The sequence below is a fragment of the Lepus europaeus genome, chromosome 3 (genome assembly GCF_033115175.1).
Source record: "Lepus europaeus isolate LE1 chromosome 3, mLepTim1.pri, whole genome shotgun sequence".
In the NCBI taxonomy this organism is placed as follows: Eukaryota; Metazoa; Chordata; class Mammalia; order Lagomorpha; family Leporidae; genus Lepus; species Lepus europaeus.
Genome location: NC_084829.1, coordinates 74,767,838 through 74,787,700, shown reverse-complemented (window position 1 = coordinate 74,787,700; position 19,863 = coordinate 74,767,838).

Below are 19,863 nucleotides of genomic sequence, written 5' to 3'. Positions count from 1 at the left end.
TTTCTGTGTGGGTGCAAACTGATGAAATCTTTACTTAGTATATACTAAATCGATCTTCCATATATAAAGATAATTGAAAATGAAAAAAAAACTTGGTTTTAAATTGGACATTGCAGAGAAAATTAATCAATTTTTTAAAAATATCATGTAGGATCTCTGTCCTTAATGTGCTGTACATTGTGATTTAATGCTATAACTAGTACTGAAACAGCATTTTTCACTTTATGTTGCTATGTGGGTGCAAGCTGTTGAATTCTTTACTTAATATATACTAAACTGATCTTCTGTATATAAAGAGAATTGAAAATGAATCTTGATGTGAATGGAAGGGGAGAGGGAGTGGGAAAGGGGAGGGTTGCGGGTGGGAGGGAAGTTATGGCGGTGGGGAAAGCCATTGTAATCCATAAGCTGTACTTTGGAAATTTATATTCATTAAATAAAAGTTTTAAAAAAAAACTTCAGTTTCTATTAAACATATACTTCCCCATTATCCAGCAAATCCACTTCTATTTATCCAAGAGATACATTATATGTCATAAAACACTTATACAATACTGTTTATAGAAAGTGCATTAATTATATACAAAAACTGGAAATACCACTAGGTATTGAGTATGTGCAATGAGCAGAAAAAAATGTGGTTTATCCATAAAATTAAATTTTACTCAGTGATGAAATGAAATGAAGCACTAATATATTCAACATTGTGCCTGAATCTCCAGACATACTGAGTAATAAAGATACACAAGTGTTAGAGACAAGAGACAGTTAAGATTTAACCCTAGGTGGATAGCTAGGGACATGGGCCCAAGTAACTCAAGCCTGACATGCAGAGGGAGATCCAAGCCTCATGTACTGAGGGAGACTCAAATCTGACATACAGAGGAAAACACAGGCCCTGCATACTTCTGTAACAAAATGCCTCATTATTCAAAACAGAGATAGAGATAGTGAAAATAAAAAGAATGCATTGTAGCTGGGCCCGTCCAGCTCTAGATTCCAAAACACCAGCAACAAGAAGGCCATCGGTGACTAGCTGGCATATTTGCAAAACTCTGTATAAACTTCCTCACAGCCCAGAGGGTATAAGTCCCTACACAACTTCCACTCAATGGGATTCCTGCTCAAGAACCCCTCCTACTATGGTAGCTTTCCTTTGCTTCAATAAAACTTTGCTTTCTCTTTTTGATTAATAAACCTTCCATCCTTCTTACCCTACATTGTCCATTCTCCTCATTGTTCACCAGACAGGAACCTGAATGGCTAGAACTATAGATTACTGTATCTTCTCTTGGGGGCTCATCCTAAATGGCCTAAAGTTGAGTAAAGATGGACTGCTTCTGCTTCTCTTTTTTTCAGAGATATTTGCTCTCCACCATAGTTCTCTATCAAATGAAAACAATGGGTCTCTCGCCCAGACAGTTAGCGCAGCTGCTGATCTTAAAGACTCAGAGGTTAGGCTTGCTGAGAGTTGGGTGCAGGTTTGATCAATCGCCCCTTATCTTCTTGGCACTGGGAATGTTGGTCAGTTTTCTTTTGGGAAGGTTTATCCAACATGTGAGACTGTTGAATAAACTACTGGTTTCTGGCCAGAGCAAGATTCTGGCATTACTTAAAGGATCCTTTGACAGGACCTGGACCCTGACAGTCCATCAGGGTGTCAAAACAGAGATCTGCTTCTTTTCTTTCTTTCTGCTTCTTGTCCAGCTATAACTTCTGGCTGTTCCTTTTGCCCTGCAAGCTCCCCACTTTTCCTCATCAGATACTCTAGATCTAGTTCCCTCCCTTCTTAATCAGCCTTTCCTTGGGCACCTCACTAATCTCTTCTAGACTCCTAGGTAACTTCTAAAAGCTGAAGTGACCATTCCCATCTCATTGTCTCCTTAGACACCAGTCAGTCACCTGCCTGCCCGAGCTGTGGTGGGTCATGTTTGCCTATGCTCTCTATTTTCAGCTGCTGGGTAGCAATTGACCAGAGATCTCTTATTTTTGGATTCACTTCTGAAAGTTTCTCCTTATGACCCATCTCTTAGAGATGGCCTACTGGAGCAAGTTTTTCTCCTCCTACCAAGTTGCTCTCTCCACTAATGCCCTTGCGAAATTGCCTTGGCACTGAAAAAACACACTTTCCTTACAGATCCTTGTTTTTAGAGTTCCAGCTGAGGGGCTTTTTCAGAGGCATATTTTCAGATTCTACCCCTCCAGTGATGGCAAATATAAGGCAACTTAAGGAGGATGTTCACATCCCAGAGAAGTAAGGGCAGAGGTAGAGGCACAGGTAAGAGTGTTCACACTTGTTCTACAATCTCTCATCGCTGTGGGCTCCATGATGGCATACTGCCACAGCCCAGGAACTTGAGGGACATCTCAAGGGGCAGAGGCAGAAACTTAGGGATGCCTTGTTTCTTGTCCTCTCATTTCAGATGAGCAATAGGCCATCTTCAGCATGCATCCCTTTGGAGTGCATCATAGACAGTGGGATTCTTTTGACCATCACACCTTGAAGAAAAAACATCTGGATTTTTCTAGCACCAAGAGTGTGGCCAGAATACAAGATGGATGACAGAGATTTGGCCCCCAGAGGTTAAGTGTTAACTATAACACCATCCTTCCATGAAACCTCCTCTGTTGCAAGGCAGGAAAATGGTTTAGGATCCCTTATGTACAGGATTATTAGCCCTGAGAGATAAACCAGAAGTTTACCAACTCTGTAAAGCAGATCCAGTGCTTTCAGCAGTAGTTACTAGCAAGATCCCAAATACTTCCCAGCCTCTGTCCACCATGTTGCCTGCTGCACAGCCTACACCAATCCTGCCTACTGCTCCTGTTCCCTCATGCCCTTCCATCCCAGACTAACTGTTAACAAACAGCACAAGAGATCGTCAACTTCTTTTTTACCCAACCAGGAGGTTCCAGAAGGCCCAGTCGACCCATACACATCCAGGTTCTCTTTTTTTCTGCAGGACCTTAGACAGATAAATTAAGATTCGGGAAGATTTTCAGAAGACCCTTATAAGTACACAGAGGCTTTCCAGACTTTAATGGATGTCTATGTACTCTTCTGGAAAAATTTAACATTACTCCTAAATCAGACCCAAACAGGGACTGAGAAACAGGCTGATTTCCAAGCTGAAAAGACTTTTGGTGATAAACTTTATATGCTTTTACTTCCTCACTTGATGAAGATGGCCAAGGGTCACCATATCCCATAGGAAAGCAGGCTGTCCCTCAAGAGGGTCCTTACCATAAATGGAAACCAGATGATCCTATAGATGACTGGAAGTGAAACAACTCCACTGCTTTTCTCTTAGTGGGGCTGAGAAAGACCAAGATCAAGGTCTTAAATTACTTCAAGCTATGCATTATTGACCAAGGCCCAGAAGAAAATCCCTTGCCCTTCTTAAAGAGACTGAAAGAGGATTGAGTCAAACATACCTCCCTATTTTCCCAACTCAGTGAAAGAACAAGCAATCTTAAATGACCTAGTCAACATCAGATATCAAAAGAAAGCTTCAAAAACAGTCTACTGCACCTGAGAGCACATGAAAAATCCTCCTAAAAGTCACCACTTCAGTCTCTTATAATCAGGACCAGGAGGAGATTCACCAACAAGAAAAAAAAAAAAAAAGAATTAAAAATGGTCACGGCTCTAGTAGCAGCCTTATGACCACACCAACCTTAGGATCCCCAGGGGTCTCCAAAGTGCCATAGCTATGGTCAGATGGAACACTTTAAAAAGAAATTTCTACATCCCCATCACCAGAGAAAACCCCCAAGGCCCTGTCTTCTTTGTAATGGGGATCACCGAAGGTCTGACTGCTCCAAGAGAACAAGGCCCCTAGGGTTGGGGCCCCCTACTCCTATGACCCCAGAACTAAAGGGACCCTGGACTTCTCCTAGAGGCTTCTACCATCCAGACCATCAGCACTCAGGAACTCTGGGTGGACCTAGCTGTTTAAAAGAAAGATGTCTGTTTCCTCCTAGATATTAAATCTGCTTTGTCTGTTCCTCTCGCAAGCCTGGGTTTCTCCTCTTACCTTAATTTGACTGTGAGAGGCATTTTAGTAACGCCCCTGCTTAAATATTTCACCCAGCCCCTAAACTGTAATTCTGATATCAAAACAAAACAAAAGAAGAAAATTGCTTTTAAAGTGACTATGGTTTAAAATACTGTAAATGATACTTCTCTCTTAATTCAGAGGTGTCAGAAGACTGTTTCAGGAGATCAATTAAAGGAACCAGGAGATTTTTTAAAAGTTGTGGAAAAAGCTATAAGCATGAGAATGAAAAGGGTACCAAAAATTTTTAGGAAAATGGACATCTTGTGAATTGCTTGTTGTTTTTAGGATGTGTTTATACTACAGTGGAACTGTGGCCTTTCTGCTTTTTACTTGTCAAATATTATGGTTAGTGGTGCATTAATCTTGCATTATAGGGTAGATGAAAATTATGCTTTTGCAAAAGTTAAAGAAAAAATGAAAGAAAGGAAGGAAACAAATTGAGGGAGGAAGAGAGACGGAGGAATGTATGGTTATCATCTTAGAATTTTACCTATAAAATACATGAAATCTGTTATCTTTATATTAACAAAAAATTTAAAATTCATGAAATGACCAAAAAGCATGTTATGGAAAGTTTGTGGAGTTTAAATATTGTGGGAAATTGTGAAATAGGTATAAGCATGAGAATGTTTTCTTGAGTATAAAAAAAGAATTTTTTGATAAAGGATTTTTTGATAGAAAAGGGAACTGAAGGACTAAGTATTTTGTAGAAGGCTTATGGAAGTTAAATGCTGTGGGAGAAAAAGTTGTAGAGTTCTTGATTAGAAAGAAAATCCATGAAATAAGGAAAATTATATTATAAAAGTTTTATGGAAGTTAAATGCTGTGGGAGATTAGGATGGATGTCAGTGAAAGAACATTATTTTACAGCTGGCATCTGTATCTGAAAAGTCCAGAAAACAAGACTGCCTGATGCTCTCTCTGCTTTATGATGTATTTAACTGTGCTAAGTAACCTATCAGCCTATGCTGATGTCACATGCTAAATGAGTCATAAAGGAGTAAGTATCATCTGCCTATTTGAAAATGTTTGAATGATCATCTTAATTCTAAGCAGAGATGGCTTTGCAACTTTGTGAAAAATTCTTGGATAAATTATTACTTTTGACCAAAAGGCTTAAATCTCTGCAAATGAAATGATGCCAAATTTATGAAAGGTCTGATGTTTAATGTTGGAGGTCACTTTGAATAGGACATAGATTCAGAGTTCACCCATCCCCCATGGTTTCACACATGACCTTGCAGCCACAGTCTGCTACAATAAATAAATAAATAATAAATAAAGATATGTTTTTGTCCTGCCCAAGCTGCCCTCTGCTTAAAAGTCACTAAAATGCACCACCCCTCAAACACTCAGGAGACAGCTGAACCAAACAACCTAGGAGCTGTTTGCTTTCTCTCACTTAGATAATTCTCAGATGGGAAGAGATCATATTTATCTACCCTGAATTTCTCTCCTGCACATAAAAAACACCCTTCTAAATGTTAATTAGTAGAACCATTATGGAAGACAGTATGAGGACACCTCAAAAATCTGAAAATAGATCTACCATATGACCCAGCCATCCCACTCCTAGGAATCTACCCAAAAGAAATGAAACCAGCATATGAAAGAGTTATTTGTATTTCATGTTTATTGCAGCTCAATTCAAGCTCAATTGTACTATGATATGGAATAAACCTTGATGTCTATCAACTGATGACTAGGTAAAGAAAATTTGGAATATATACACTATATAATACTACTCAGCCACAAAAAAGAAAAAAAAAAAAAATGAATGAAATCCTGTCCTTTGTAACAAAATGCAACTGGAAACCATTATGCTTAATAAAATAAGCCTGTTCCACAAAAGATAAATATGTTTTCACTTATACGTGACAGTTAATAAAAAATAAAAAAGGATGGCCAGCGCCGTGGCTTAACAGGCTAATCCTCCGCCTTGCGGCGCCGGCACACCAGGTTCTAGTCCCGGTTGGGGCGCCGGATTCTATCCCGGTTGCCCCTCTTCCAGGCCAGCTCTCTGCTATGGCCCGGGAAGGCAGTGGAGGATGGCCCAAGTCCTTGGGCCCTGCACCCACATGGGAGACCAGGAGAAGCACCTGGCTCCTGGCTTCGGATCAGTGAGATGCGTCGGCTGCAGCGGCCATTGGAGGGTGAACCAACGGCAAAAAGGAAGACCTTTCTCTCTGTTTCTCTCTCTCACTATCCACTCTGCCTGTCAAAAAATAAAAATAAAAAAATAAAAATAAAAAGTAAAATAAAAAATAAATAAATAAAAAAGGAGCCGGCGCCGCGGCCCAATAGGCTAATCCTCCGCCTGGCGACGCCGGCACACCGGGTTCTAGTCCTGGTCGGGGCACCGGATTCTGTCCCGGTTGCCCCTCTTCCAGGCCAGCTCTCTGCTGTGGCCAGGGAGTGCAGTGGAGGATGGCCCAAGTGCTTGGGCCCTGCACCCCATGGGAGACCAGGAGAAGCACCTGGCTCCTGCCATCGGATTAGCGCGGTGCGCTGGCTGCAGCGCGCCTACCGCGGCGGCCATTGGAGGGTGAAACAACGGCAAAAATGAAGACCTTTCTCTCTGTCTCTCTCTCTCACTGTCCACTCTGCCTGTCAAAAATAAAAAAAAATAAAAATAAAAATAAAAAATAAAAAAGGAATGAATTGAACATATTGTGATATGATTATTGCTTTTAGCCCTTATTTATACTCTTGTACAACTCTGGTCTTCCTACTTTTTAGTTGTTGACTATTATGGTTAGTAGTGAATTAAGCCACTGATTATAGACTGCATTGAAAGTAAGTCATTGCAAAATTAAAGAAAAATTTAAGGAAACAGCTAGAGCATTCATCACCCGCTCTGTAATGGTAGTTAGAGTTTCCTCTTCAGAGGGGGAATCAACAGAGACAGGAGACAGCTATGATGTAATCTAAGTAAATAGCCAGTAGCAAAGGGCCCAAATTACTCAAGCCTGCCATGCAGAGGGATACCCAAGCCTCACATAATGAAGGAGACTGAAGTCTAACATACAGAGGAAAATAAAAGCATAACATATAAAAGGACATGCCTGGAACAAACTGCCTAACTATTTATAAATAAGATAGATAAAGTGAGAATAAAATAGGAAGCATTACAGCTGGACCTTCCAGGTCTACTTGCTAACACTCCAGAAACAAGAAGGTCATTGGTGACCAACTGACATGTTTGCAAAACCGGGTACAAACTTTCTCACAGTCCAGAATTTATAAACCTGTAGACAATTTCCCCTCAATGAGATTCATGCTCAGGAACCACTCCCATTGTGGGAATAAATCTTCCTTCCTTATCACCATTCTTTTTCCATGTTCCTCATTCTTCTTGGTCACAGAACATGAACCTAAATGGCTAGAACGATAAATCCCTGCATCACAAGTATACTTCAAAAAGTTAATGGAAAATGAAATTAAAACATGCGTTTATTTTGGTCGAAAATATATTTAATCCATGTATATACAGAATCCTAAAAAGTACATGTGAAACATATTATGAAAAACTATGCATTAGTTTAGAAAATTTAGTACCAAAACATCATTCAATTCTATTTTCCCTGAACTTTTTGAAGTACCCTCACATACAATAGTGCATGTATCTAAATTTCTATTTAAATAAAGTTCAAAAATAGACAAACTAATCAATGGAGATATTTTCTCTAGGATATGTAAGTAAGCGATATGACTGGAAACAAGAACGAAGAGATATTCTTGAGTGACAGTGAGTTTTATGTCTTGGTGTGGGGTTGGGATATACAGCTGTATGCATTTGTGTGAGGCATCAATGGTACACTTAGTATTTTCCATTTCACTCTAGATAAATTTTACCTCAATAGTGCAAGAAGCTCTTTAAGTAAAACAGAGTTTGAAGGGATCAGATTTATACTCTTACTTGAAACAACTAAAAATCGAAACAAAACAAAATATGTAACAGTTTTCAGACCTTGGTGAGAAAGCAATGCCACACTACAGTTCCTGGAAGAAGGGAAATAGGGTGAGCCCCACAATTACCCCAGCGTTATGCCTGAAGGCAGTTTCCAGGCCTTCAGAGAGGTGGAACTCAAAGACTTAGTACATCTTAGTAAGGTAAAACACAGCATCTGGAATTCAGACGAAATGGGAGACACAAGCCTTTGAAAGCATAGGTTGCCGCAGAAGAGGCAACTGAATGGCCTCTGGAATACGCAGAGCAATTCTGTCAAAACTATGGCTACAGATCTGTGTATGCATCAGAGCAAAGGATCCCAAGCCCAGTGGAACAAAAGTGTTCCATCAAAGAGTATGTTAACAAAGGTAAATCTTTTAAAGGATATACATAACAAAGGTTAGACCAAAAAGTAAAAAAAAAAAAAAAAAAAAAAAAAAAAAACACAAGAAGAGCTTATATTAACTGCATGTGGCTGCCACTGTGCACAAAATATCTGATAAAAGAAGGCCAAGAAAAGGCAATGTATAGAAAGGCAAACCATGGAAATGTGGCACTCCACAAATGAAGGGATCACAAAGTTCTCCAAAACAACAACAGAATCAGCATTTCCTCCCATTTTATCCTCCAGTAGTTCTCACACTTGAGCTCGCCTTGGAATCATCAGGATGGCTCATTAAACACAGATTCTTATGGGAATCTGCCTTGGCTGTTGATACACACCCACCTGGAGCCAGTACTCAATACTCTACTGTGCAAAAAATTTCCAATTCTACTTTAACTATTTGAAGACTTGTTAACTACTGAGAATAGAAAGACAGGTTCTTTTACATCCTACAAAGCACAGCTTTGTAAAAATTTCTTTGAGCAGCAATTCCCTTTTCCTAGCTAAAGGACTATAGCAGTGAACATTTTTAAAAATATTTTTTATTTATATAAGGTGAACAATTTCATATATTTCATATATACAGATGTAGGTGCACAGTGATACTTCCCAGCTTACCCTCCCTCCCACCTTTCTTCTTCTGTCTTTTAATTTTTACAAAAACATGCTTTCAGTTGATTTTATAATCATAAGCTTAACATTCCAATAAGACCAATAAGTAAAGAATTCAACAAATAGTAAGAAGAGGAAGAAAAAAAAAAAAAACACTGTTCCTCAATAGTAGAGAAAAGGGATATAAATAATAACAAATTGCAAAACATCAACTTTACTCATATCATTACTTTTTTGTACTTTATTAATTGCCACAAATCAGGTAAAAATAGGATATTTATCTTTTTGGAACGGGCTTATTTCACTGAGTATAATGGTTTCCAGATGGATCTATTTTGTTACAAAAGGCAGGATTTTATTCTTTTTTACAGCTGAGTAATATTCCAAAGTATATATTTACCCATGAACATTTGTCTAGTGTTTTTGATGTCTAACTCACTCATTCTCTACATTAACTCACTCTGTCATTTAACATCATTACCTGAAATAGGTAACATTATTATTCCTTCCAAATGTTAAGGAAAGAAGTTTAAAAAGTTAAATCTGCCCTCCAGCTACAAATGTAAATAGAGCAAAGTCTAAATTCAGACAGTCTTACTAGAGAGCCTAAGCTCTCAATCTTCACATTAAACTGCCAAGTGATTTTCATGTTGCCACATTCTTCAATTCTATCTGCACAGATCTGCCCTACATCCCTTCCTGCCAACCACACTTTCTCACCCTCTTGCCTTCAACATGGCAAATCCCTCTTGGATAATTCAGCACTCCTTCTCAGTTGGGATTGCCACTGATATAAAAACAAAGACCAGGGGCAGGCAGTGTGGCACAGCAGGTTAAGCCATGGCCTGTAGTACCAGCATCCTCTACAGGTGCCAGTTTGAGTGCCGCCTGCTCCAATTCCAATCCAGCTCACTGCTAATGCACCTGAGAAAGTAGCAGGAGATGGCCCAAGTTCTTGGACCCCTATACCCACACAGGAGACCTGAAAGAAGTTTCTGGCCTGGCTTTGGCCTGGACAAGCCCTGGTTATTACAGCCATTTGGGGAGTAAACTAGCAGATGGAAGACCTCTTCCTCTTTTCTCCCCTCCCTCTCCCTAACCCTGCCCATAGATAGATCTTGAAAAAAAAAAAAATACCAAACAACAACAAAAAAAAATGTCAGTTGTTAAGCTCTGCCCTTCTGTAGTTAAGAGCATCTTGCGGGCAATCTGGATGGAAAATGGCGGATTGGGGAGTGGCACTCTTCACAGGGCTGGGAAGAAACATCGAAGAGAAGCGTAGGAGTTATATACTTGACAGAGATTAGGAGAGAAAATCCTCTGGGAAGCCCCACAAGAGGAGGAGAACCAGCTTGAACTGGTGTAGTGAGTGCTGGCATGCATTCAGAGAACTCAGAAAACCAGAGTCACGGACGGATAGCAGCAATCCTTGGGTATAGACCTGGTGAGAGTTTAGCACAGGTACAGTGGAGAACCTGGGGAGCCAGAAGTTGTTTTGGCGATCACCTGAGGTCCAAGTGGAAGTGGAGAGAGGTGGCTGATTCAAACCAATCTCTTCAAAATAAAACCACAATCCGGCTGAGAATGGGTGGATGCAATTTTAAATCAGGACTACAACCAGGGAAGCCTGCAGGCATGTACATAACAGCCCACTGAGACAGGGCACCTGACACAGTACTGGCAGCAGTAGTGGGCAGACATTAAGCCAGTGACTGTAGAGTGTGATCCAGATCTAGAAACAAAGTGAATGGCCTGCAGCCCCTACTGTCTCAGAGATCTACCGGGAAGTGGCTGGGCAACTACCAGAAACAGCGGGGCCCGCACCAGCAACGTTTCGGGTAACTTTACATGCTGAGACCTCGGGGCCTTGTGGCTACATGAAATTGCAGAGTAGCTGGGAATCATTACCCTGGAAACTCGTCCTTCCTAGAGCCCACGGGTCACCACACACATCCTGCTGGTCACTGAAAGGATAAACATTCCAGGAAGCCACAGAAGCATAGCTCCCCCCCCAAAAAAAAAAAAATCAACAGAAGAAAAAATTAAAATTCAACTCCAAAAATGCCGAACAATAAAAACTGAAATTCAAATAACAAGAATAAGGAAGTCACCATGAACCCCTCAGAAGAACACAACATTTCAGTATTAGAATGCAAAGATGAAGAGATCAAGGAAATGCCAGAAACAGAATTTAGAATTTTAATCATAGGATTATTTAAAAAATCAGAAGCATATCCACAAATTAAAGAAAATTATACAAGACATCACAAATATTTTCCCAGGAAATGGAGAGTATAAAGAGAAATCAAAGTGAAGAATGCAAGGGATCAAATAAAAAATGGCACTTACTCCCAATGTAGGACGTCTGTCCTAAACGAGTTGTACTATGAGAAGAACTGTAAAACTTGTTCTCAAGCAGTACTTTATAAGTCGTATGTGTGTGTGTGTGTGTGGGTACAAACTGTTGAAATCTTTACTTAGTATAGAATTGGTCTTCTGTATATAAAGTTAAAGTAAAAATGAACCTTAATGAAGAAGGGGATGAGAAAGAGAGTAGGAGGAAAAAAAGAAAAAAAAAAAAAAAGAAAGGGAGTAGGAGGTGGATGGGAGTAGGGGCAGGAGGGCAGGTATGGGGGAAAGAACCACAACATCCCTAAAGTTGTATCTATGAAATTTGCATTCATTAAATAAAATCTTTTGAAAAAAGAATATCCCCACAACTAATGAAAGTATGTTTAGATCCTTGCACCCACATGGGAGACTAATGTGAGTTCCCAGCTTGGGATTTGGTCTGGTCCAGCCTCAGCTGTTGTGCAGATTTGGAGCTCTATATCTGCTCCTTCTCCAATAAAACAAACACAAACATACATTTAATTTCTTTTTTAATTTAAAACATTAAGTAAGTAAAACAATGAGAAAGATGTAAAATCAAGTGACCAAGTGAAGCAGAAAAGGAGAGATGAGGGCCTGGCACTGTGGTGTAGTGGGATATGCCCTGGGAAAGCAATAGAAGATGGCCCAAGTTCTTGGGCCCCTGCACTCATGTGAGGAGTGAACCAACTGATTGAACACCTCTCTATCCCTCCGTCCCTCCGTCCCTCCCTTTCTCCCTCCCTCCCTCCCTCCCTCCCTCCCTCCCTCCCTCTCTGTAAATCTATTTTTCAGATAAATAAACCTTTAAAAAAATGCTGTTATCTGGGGCCGGAACTGTTGCTTAGCAGGTAAAGCTGCCGCCTGCAGTGCCAGCATCCCATATGGGCACTGGTTCAAGTCCCAGCTCCACTTCTGATCTAGCTCTCTGCTATGGCCTGGGAAAGCAGTAGAAGCTGTCCCAAGTCCTTGGGCCCCTGAACCCATGTGGGAGACCTGGAAGAAGCTCCCAGCTCCTGCCTTCGGATCGCCTCAGCTCTGGCTATTGCGGCCATCTGGGGAATGGTCCAGCAGATAGAAGACTTTCTCTCTCCCTCTCTCTCTCTGCCTCTGCCTCTCTGTAACTCTACCTTCCAATAAATAAACAAATATTTTTTAAAAATGCTGTTATCACATCAAGAAAATGAACAGTAGTTAACATTTTCAAATATCACTTAATGTTGTCTTATAAATACAATTTTTCTCCATTTCTTGTATGTTTATCAAATTTGGATTCAAATAGGGTTCTTAAATTGTATGATTTTATTGAAACTCTTTTAATTTGTAGATTTCTCCTTTACCTGTTTATTTTATAGCTTTTTGTTTAGTTATTTAAGACATTAAGTTTCCATAAATCTAGAATGCTACTTTCCATGATATTTAACATGTTCCTCTATCTTCTACACTGACTGAAAATTCAGGCTTGCTTGTGTAGAACAAACTAGAAGGATATATAATGTCTACTTTTTCATTTTGTGATACTATCATTTATTGATAATGCCATCAGTCCTACATCAGTGTCTCTCTCAGTAGTTTTCTGTCTGTGACTTGTTGTCTAATAGATTCCGGCAGAAGAGCTTAGGAAACAATATAGCCTGATGACAATAGCCTCTTGGTGATTTTCTACCTGAAAATGATTTTGACTGGATATAAAATTATTATTTACATGTTCTTTTCTTTGATATCTTAAATACTTTTCCATTGTTTTGGAAATAAAGCATTACTATAAAAATAAAAAAAAAGAGATATGACACCCTCCCAAAAGAAAGAAAAAAAACTATCAACTCAGAATACTGTATTGCTCAAAGCTTGCATTTATGAATGAAGCTGAAATAAATACCTTCCATAACAAACAGAAATTAAAAGAATTTGTCAACACTCATCCAGCCCTACAGAAGATGCTTAGGGATGTGCTACACACAGAAACACAGAAAGATATTCACCAATATGAAAGAATGAGAAGGCAGAAAAACCACTGGTAGAAGTACAAAAGAAATCCAAAGTAAACCATAGGAATAATTATAGAGAAATTGCAGGACCAATTTATTACTTATGCATAGTCACCTTGAATGTAAATGGCCTCAATTCTTCAGTTAAAAGATACAGATTGGCTGAATGTATTAAAAACAAGACCCATCTATTTGCTGCTTACCAGAAACACATCTAAGCAACAAAGATATACGCAGACTGAAAGCAAAAGGTTGGAAAAAGATAGTCCAAAATTAGTGAGTGGTCATCAAGATGGCAGACTAGCAACAGGACAATCCAAGTCACACAGGGCAAAATAGATAGTTAAAAGTGAGAGATGTTACACAGCAGATACAGAGCCATGGGAAATTTATGACAGGAAACCCAGGGGCCAGCACATACTGGGCAGGTGCACGCTGAAAGACCAAATAAGAAAGAGAAACAGAGGAGATGCAGGAGGCATGGATTGTAGGGGCAGAGGGTGCCAGCCCCCATCAAACCAGGTTAGATGGGGATTGAGGGTCCACAGAGCTGCGAATAGTAGTAGGAGAGGGAGATAGGCGAACTGCTTTTGAAGTTTTTCGTGGGAAAAAAAGAGAGAAGGTATAGAAAAGCAGAGAGATTGAGAAATTCCCAGGTCAGTGTCCCCGCCCCCTATCTGGACCTGCAGTCAGCCAAGAGAAGCCATCTTGAATGTTTACATTCTCAAATGTAAGCCTTAGCCTTCAGAGCACACACCCATCAACTGTGGGAGCCATTCCAACACACCTCCAACCCAGGAGCAAGGTCCAAGCATCTCAGAGGAATCTTTTTACCACCATGCAAGCCGTGCAACAAGGACACTCGAGCCCATCTCATCAATCATTGAGAAATAAGCTGGGTCTCAAGAGGCTGGGTTAAGCGCACCAAAGCTCATACTTGCCCTCACCACAATTGATAAGCAAGTGGGGCTCCAGTAGATGGTGCTCTATGCTTCCACTTGAAATTCATAAACCAATAGCAGCTCATAACAGAGAAATCTCACATGAGACATTCTCCAGACAAATATATATATATATATATATATATATGTATACATATATATATATATATATATATGTATATATATATGCACACACACACATACACACACACGCCAAAAAAAAAAAAAAGCAAAAACCCAAAATAAGAATAAGGAAGACAATATGAATCCCCCAAAGGAACACTACAATTCTTCAATAATAGAAGCTAGAGATGAAGAGAACAAGGATATGCCAGAAACAGATTCAGAAAATTAATGATAAGATTACTTAAAAGCAAACAGAAGCGGGCCAGCACCATGGCTCACTAGGCTAATCCTCCGCCTGTGGCACCAGCACACCAGGTTCTAGTCCCGGTTGGGGCACCGGATTCTGTACCAGTTGCTCCTCTTCCAGTCCAGCTCTCTGCTGTGGCCCGGGAAGGCAGTGAAGGATGGCCCAAGTCCTTGGGCTTTGCACCAGCATGGGAAACCAGGAGGAAAAACTTGGCTCCTGGCTTCAGATCGGTGCAGTGCACCAACTGTAGCGGCCATTTGGGAGGTGAACTAATGGAAAGAAGACCTTTCTCTCTGTCTCTCTCTCTCTCACTGTCTAACTCTGCCTGTCAAAAAAAAAGCAAACAGAAGCAAATTCATAATCTAAATGAAAAGTGCTCCCAAGCAATTGAAATATGAAAGAAAAGTCAGAATGAAATACTGAAAATGAAGAATTAAGTAGCTTAAACAAAAAATACAGTGGAAAGCCTTAACAGCAGAGTGAGACAGAAGAAGGGATTATCAGAACTAGAAGACAAATTTCTGGAAATATTACAGTCAGACCATGTAACAGAAGAAATCAAGAAACTTAAAAACATAGTTGAAGATTTACAAGATACTATCAAGTGACCCAACATAGGAATCCAAGAGTTCCAGAAGGCATGGAAAAAGAGAAAGGATGAGAAGGCCTTCTTAATGAAATAGTAACAGAAAACTTCCTCAATCTGGAGAAAGAAAGAGACATCTAAGTGCAGGAGCTACACAGAATTCCTAATAGACACGACCAGAAAAGATATTTACCAGGACACATTGTGGTCAAACTCTCCATAGTAAAACATAAAGAGAAGATCTTAAAATGTGCACAAGAGAATTGCCAAACCAAATTCAGGAGAAATTCAATTAGACTCACTCCAGACTTCTCATAAACCTTATAGGCAAGAAGAGAATGGCAAGATATATTTCAAGTCTTAAGAGAAAAAAAACTGTCAATCCAGAATACTGTACCATGCAATGCTCTCATTTGTGAATGAAGGAGAAATAAAGATCTTGCACAACAAACAGAACTTAAAGAATTCGTAACAATTCCCCATCCCTACAAAACGTGTTCAAGGATGTGCTACACACAGAAACAGGAACATCACTATGAAAGAAGATGAATACAGAAAATGACCCAGTAATAACACAAAAGAAATTCAAAGAGCGAAATTATGATTATCCATGGAAATATGATAGCACGAAGTCGGTACTTAACAAGAGTAACCCAAATGTAAATGGTATCCACTCTACAGTTAAAAGACGCAGACTGACTGAATATATTAAAAAAGAAAACCTATCTATCTGCTGCCTTGAAGAAACACATCCTACCAACAAAGATGCCCACAGACTGAAAGTGAAAGGATGGAAAAAGATAATCCATGCCAACAGAAACTAAAAAAGAGCTGGTGTAGCCATCTTAATAACAGACAAAATAGACATTAATACAAAAACTACTAAGAGACAAAGAAGGGCACTATATAATGATTAAAGGATCAATTCAACAGGATGATGTGACTATTATAAATGTATATGCACTAAATACAGGGCACTTGCTATCTAAAAGAAATGTTAATGGATTTAAAGAGAGAGAGAGACTCAAATACAATAGTAATGGGGAACTTCAATACCCCATTATCAACATTAGACATATCAACCATACAGAAAATCAACAGGCAAACAACAGAGTTAATCAACACTGTAGACCAAATAGACCTAGCAGATATCTACAGAGCCTTCCACCCAACAACCATAGAATTCATATTTTTTATCCTCCGTACATGGAACTTTCACTAGTATCAACACATCCTAGGCCATAAAACAAGTCTCAGCAAATTCAAAACAATCAAAATAATACCATGTATCTTCATGGGCCACAGTGCATAGAAACTGGAAACCAGGAACTCAGGAACCTTTAGAACATACGCAAACACTTAGAGACTGAAAAACATGTTTTTGAATGAACAGTGCACATAGAAGAAATCAAAAGAGTGGCTGGCACCACGGCTCAATGGGCTAATCCTCCACCTTGCGGCGCCAGCACACCGGGTTCTAGTCCCGGTCGGGGTACCAGATTCTGTCCCAGTTGCCCCTCTTCCAGGCCATCTCTCTGCTATGGCCCGGGAGTGCAGTAGAGGATGGCCCAAGTGCTTGGGCCCTACACCTGCAAGGGAGACCAGGAGAAGCACCTGGCTCCTGGCTTCGGATCAGCGCGATGCGCTGGCCGCAGCATGCCGGCCGCAGCAGCCATTGGAGTGTGAACCAATGGCAAAAGGAAGACCTTTCTCTCTGTCTCTCTCTCTCTCACTGTCCACTCTGCCTGGCAAAAAAAAAAAAAACAAAATAAAGAAGAAGAAATCAAAAGAGAAATCAAAAAATTTCTGGAAACAAATAAAGATGACAACACAACATACCAAAATTTATGGGATACAGCAAAAGCAGTGTTAAGAAGAAAGTTTATCGCAATTGGTGCCTACATCAATAAATGGAAAGGCACCAAATAAATGAGCTATCAATGCACCTCAAGGATCTAGAAAAACAACAAATTGAACCCAAAACTTGTAGAATAAAAGAAATAATTAAAATTAGAGAATAAATCAACAAAATTGAAACAAAAAAATACAAATTATCAGCAAAACAAAGAGCTGTTTTTTTTGAAAAAACAAACAAAACTGACACACCATTGGCCAAATGAACCAAAAAAGGATAGCGAAGACCCAAATTAAAAAAAAAAAAAACTGGAGATTAAAAAGAAAATAAAACAACAGACAACCCAGAAATAAAAAGAATCAACAGAAATTACAACAATGATCTGTATGCCAATAAATTGGGAAACCTAAAAAAAGTGGATAGATTCCTGGACATATAAAACTTATCTAAATTAAGCCATGAAGACATAGAAAACCTAAAGAGACCCATTACCAAGACACAAATCAGACAGTAATAAAGACACCCCCAACAAAGAAAAGCCCAGGACCAGATGGCTTGACCACTGAATTCTACCAGAAAGTCGAAGAAGAATTAACTCTACTTCATATGAAGTTATTCAAAACAATCAAAAGAGAAGTAATCCTCTCAAATTCTTTCTATGAAGCCACCATAACCTTAATTCCTAAACCTGGACAAGATGTAACAAAGAATAGAGACCAATTTCTTTGATAAACATAGACACAAAAATTGTCAACAATATTCTGGCCAATAGAATCCAACAACACATCAGAAAGATCATTCAAATGGACCAAGAAACTATTAGAACCCACAGAAGAGTTTGGCAAACTAACAGGATATAAAATCCATACACAAAAAACAAAAGCCTTTGTATACACAGACAGACAATGCCATGGCTGAGAAAGAACTTCTAAGATCAATCCCATTTACAATAGCTAAAAAATAAAATCAAATACCTAGGAATAAACTTTACAAAGGAAGTCAAAGATTTCTACAATGAGAATTACAAAACACTAAAGAAAGAAACAGAAGAAGACACAAAAAAAATGGAAAGAACTTCCATATTCAAGGATTGGAAAAATCAACATCAATGTCAATCCTTCCCAAGAACAATTTACAGATTCAATGCACTATCAATTAAAATATCAATCATTCTTCTCAGATCTAGAAAAAATGATGCTGAAATTCATTTGGAAACACAGGAGACATCAAATAGCTAAAACAATCTTATACCCCGAAAACAAAGCTGGAGGCATTATAATACCAGATATATTACAAGGCAGTTATAATCAAAACAGCCTGGTACTGGTACAAAAACAAATGGATAGACCAATGGAACAGAATAGAAACACCAGAAATCAATCCACACATCTACAGCCAACTTATATTGAACCAAGGAGCTAAAACCAATCCCAGGAGCAAGGACAGTCTCTTCAACAAATGGTGCTGGGAAAACTGGATTTCCACATTTAGAAGTATGAAGCAGGACCCCTACCTTACACCTTACACAAAAATCCATTCAACATGGATTAGACCTAAACCTACAACCTGATACCATCAAAAGAGAAACCCTGCAAGATACAGGCACAGGCAAAGACTTTTTGGGAAAACACCAGAGACAGAAGCAATCAAAGTCAAAATTCACAAATAGTATTACATCAAATTGAGAAGCTTCTGTACTGCAAAAGAAACAGTCAAGAAAGTGAAGAAGAAACCGAAAGAATGGGAGAAACTATTTGCAAACTATGCAATGGATAAAAGATTAATAACCAGAATACACAATGAGATCAAGAAACTCCACAACAATAAAACAAATAACTTGGTTAAGAAATGGGCAAAGGTCTTAAACAGAAATTTTTCAAAAGAGGAAATCCAATTGGCCAACAGACACATGAAAAAAATGCTCAGAATCACTAGCCCTCAGGGAAATGCAAATCAAAACAACAATGAGATTTCATTCCCCCCACCCCACCCCGTTAAAATGGCTTTCATACTGAAATCAACAAACAACAAATGCTGTCAAGGATGTGGGGAAAAAGGCACCCTAATCCACTGTTGGTGGGAATGTAAACCAGTAAAGCCGCTATGGAAGACAGTATGAGATTCCTCTTAAATCTGTTTATAGACCTACAATATGACCCAACCATATTACTGCTGGAAATTTACTCAAGGGAAATGAAATCAACATATGAATGAATTATCTGTACTCCCATATTTATTGTAGCTCAATTCACAATAGTTAAGTCATGAAATCAACCCAAATGCCTGGCAACTGAAGGCTGGATAACGAAATGACAGGATAAGTACAAAATGGAATATTACACAGTGATAAAAAAAAAAAAACACAACAAAATCCAGTCATTTGCAACAAAATGGATGAAACTGGAAAACATCATACTTAATGAAATAAGCCAGTCCCAAAGGGACAAATACCATATGTTCTCCCTGACTTCTGATAACTAATAGAGCACCTAACAGGAAATCTGTACAAATTAAATTGACACTTTGAGAAGCAATGACTTTGAACAGCCCCTGTGTTGACTATTGAGGAACAGTTCTTTTTTCCATACTATTTGTTGAACTCTTTACTTAACACAGGGTTAATTATATGTGTGTAAATTTAATTTAAAATAGATTTTAGTAAAAAAATAAGAGTAGGAATAAGAGGGCACTGGGAGTGTGGGTGGGAGGGCGGGCATGGGGGGAAGAATCACCATGTTCC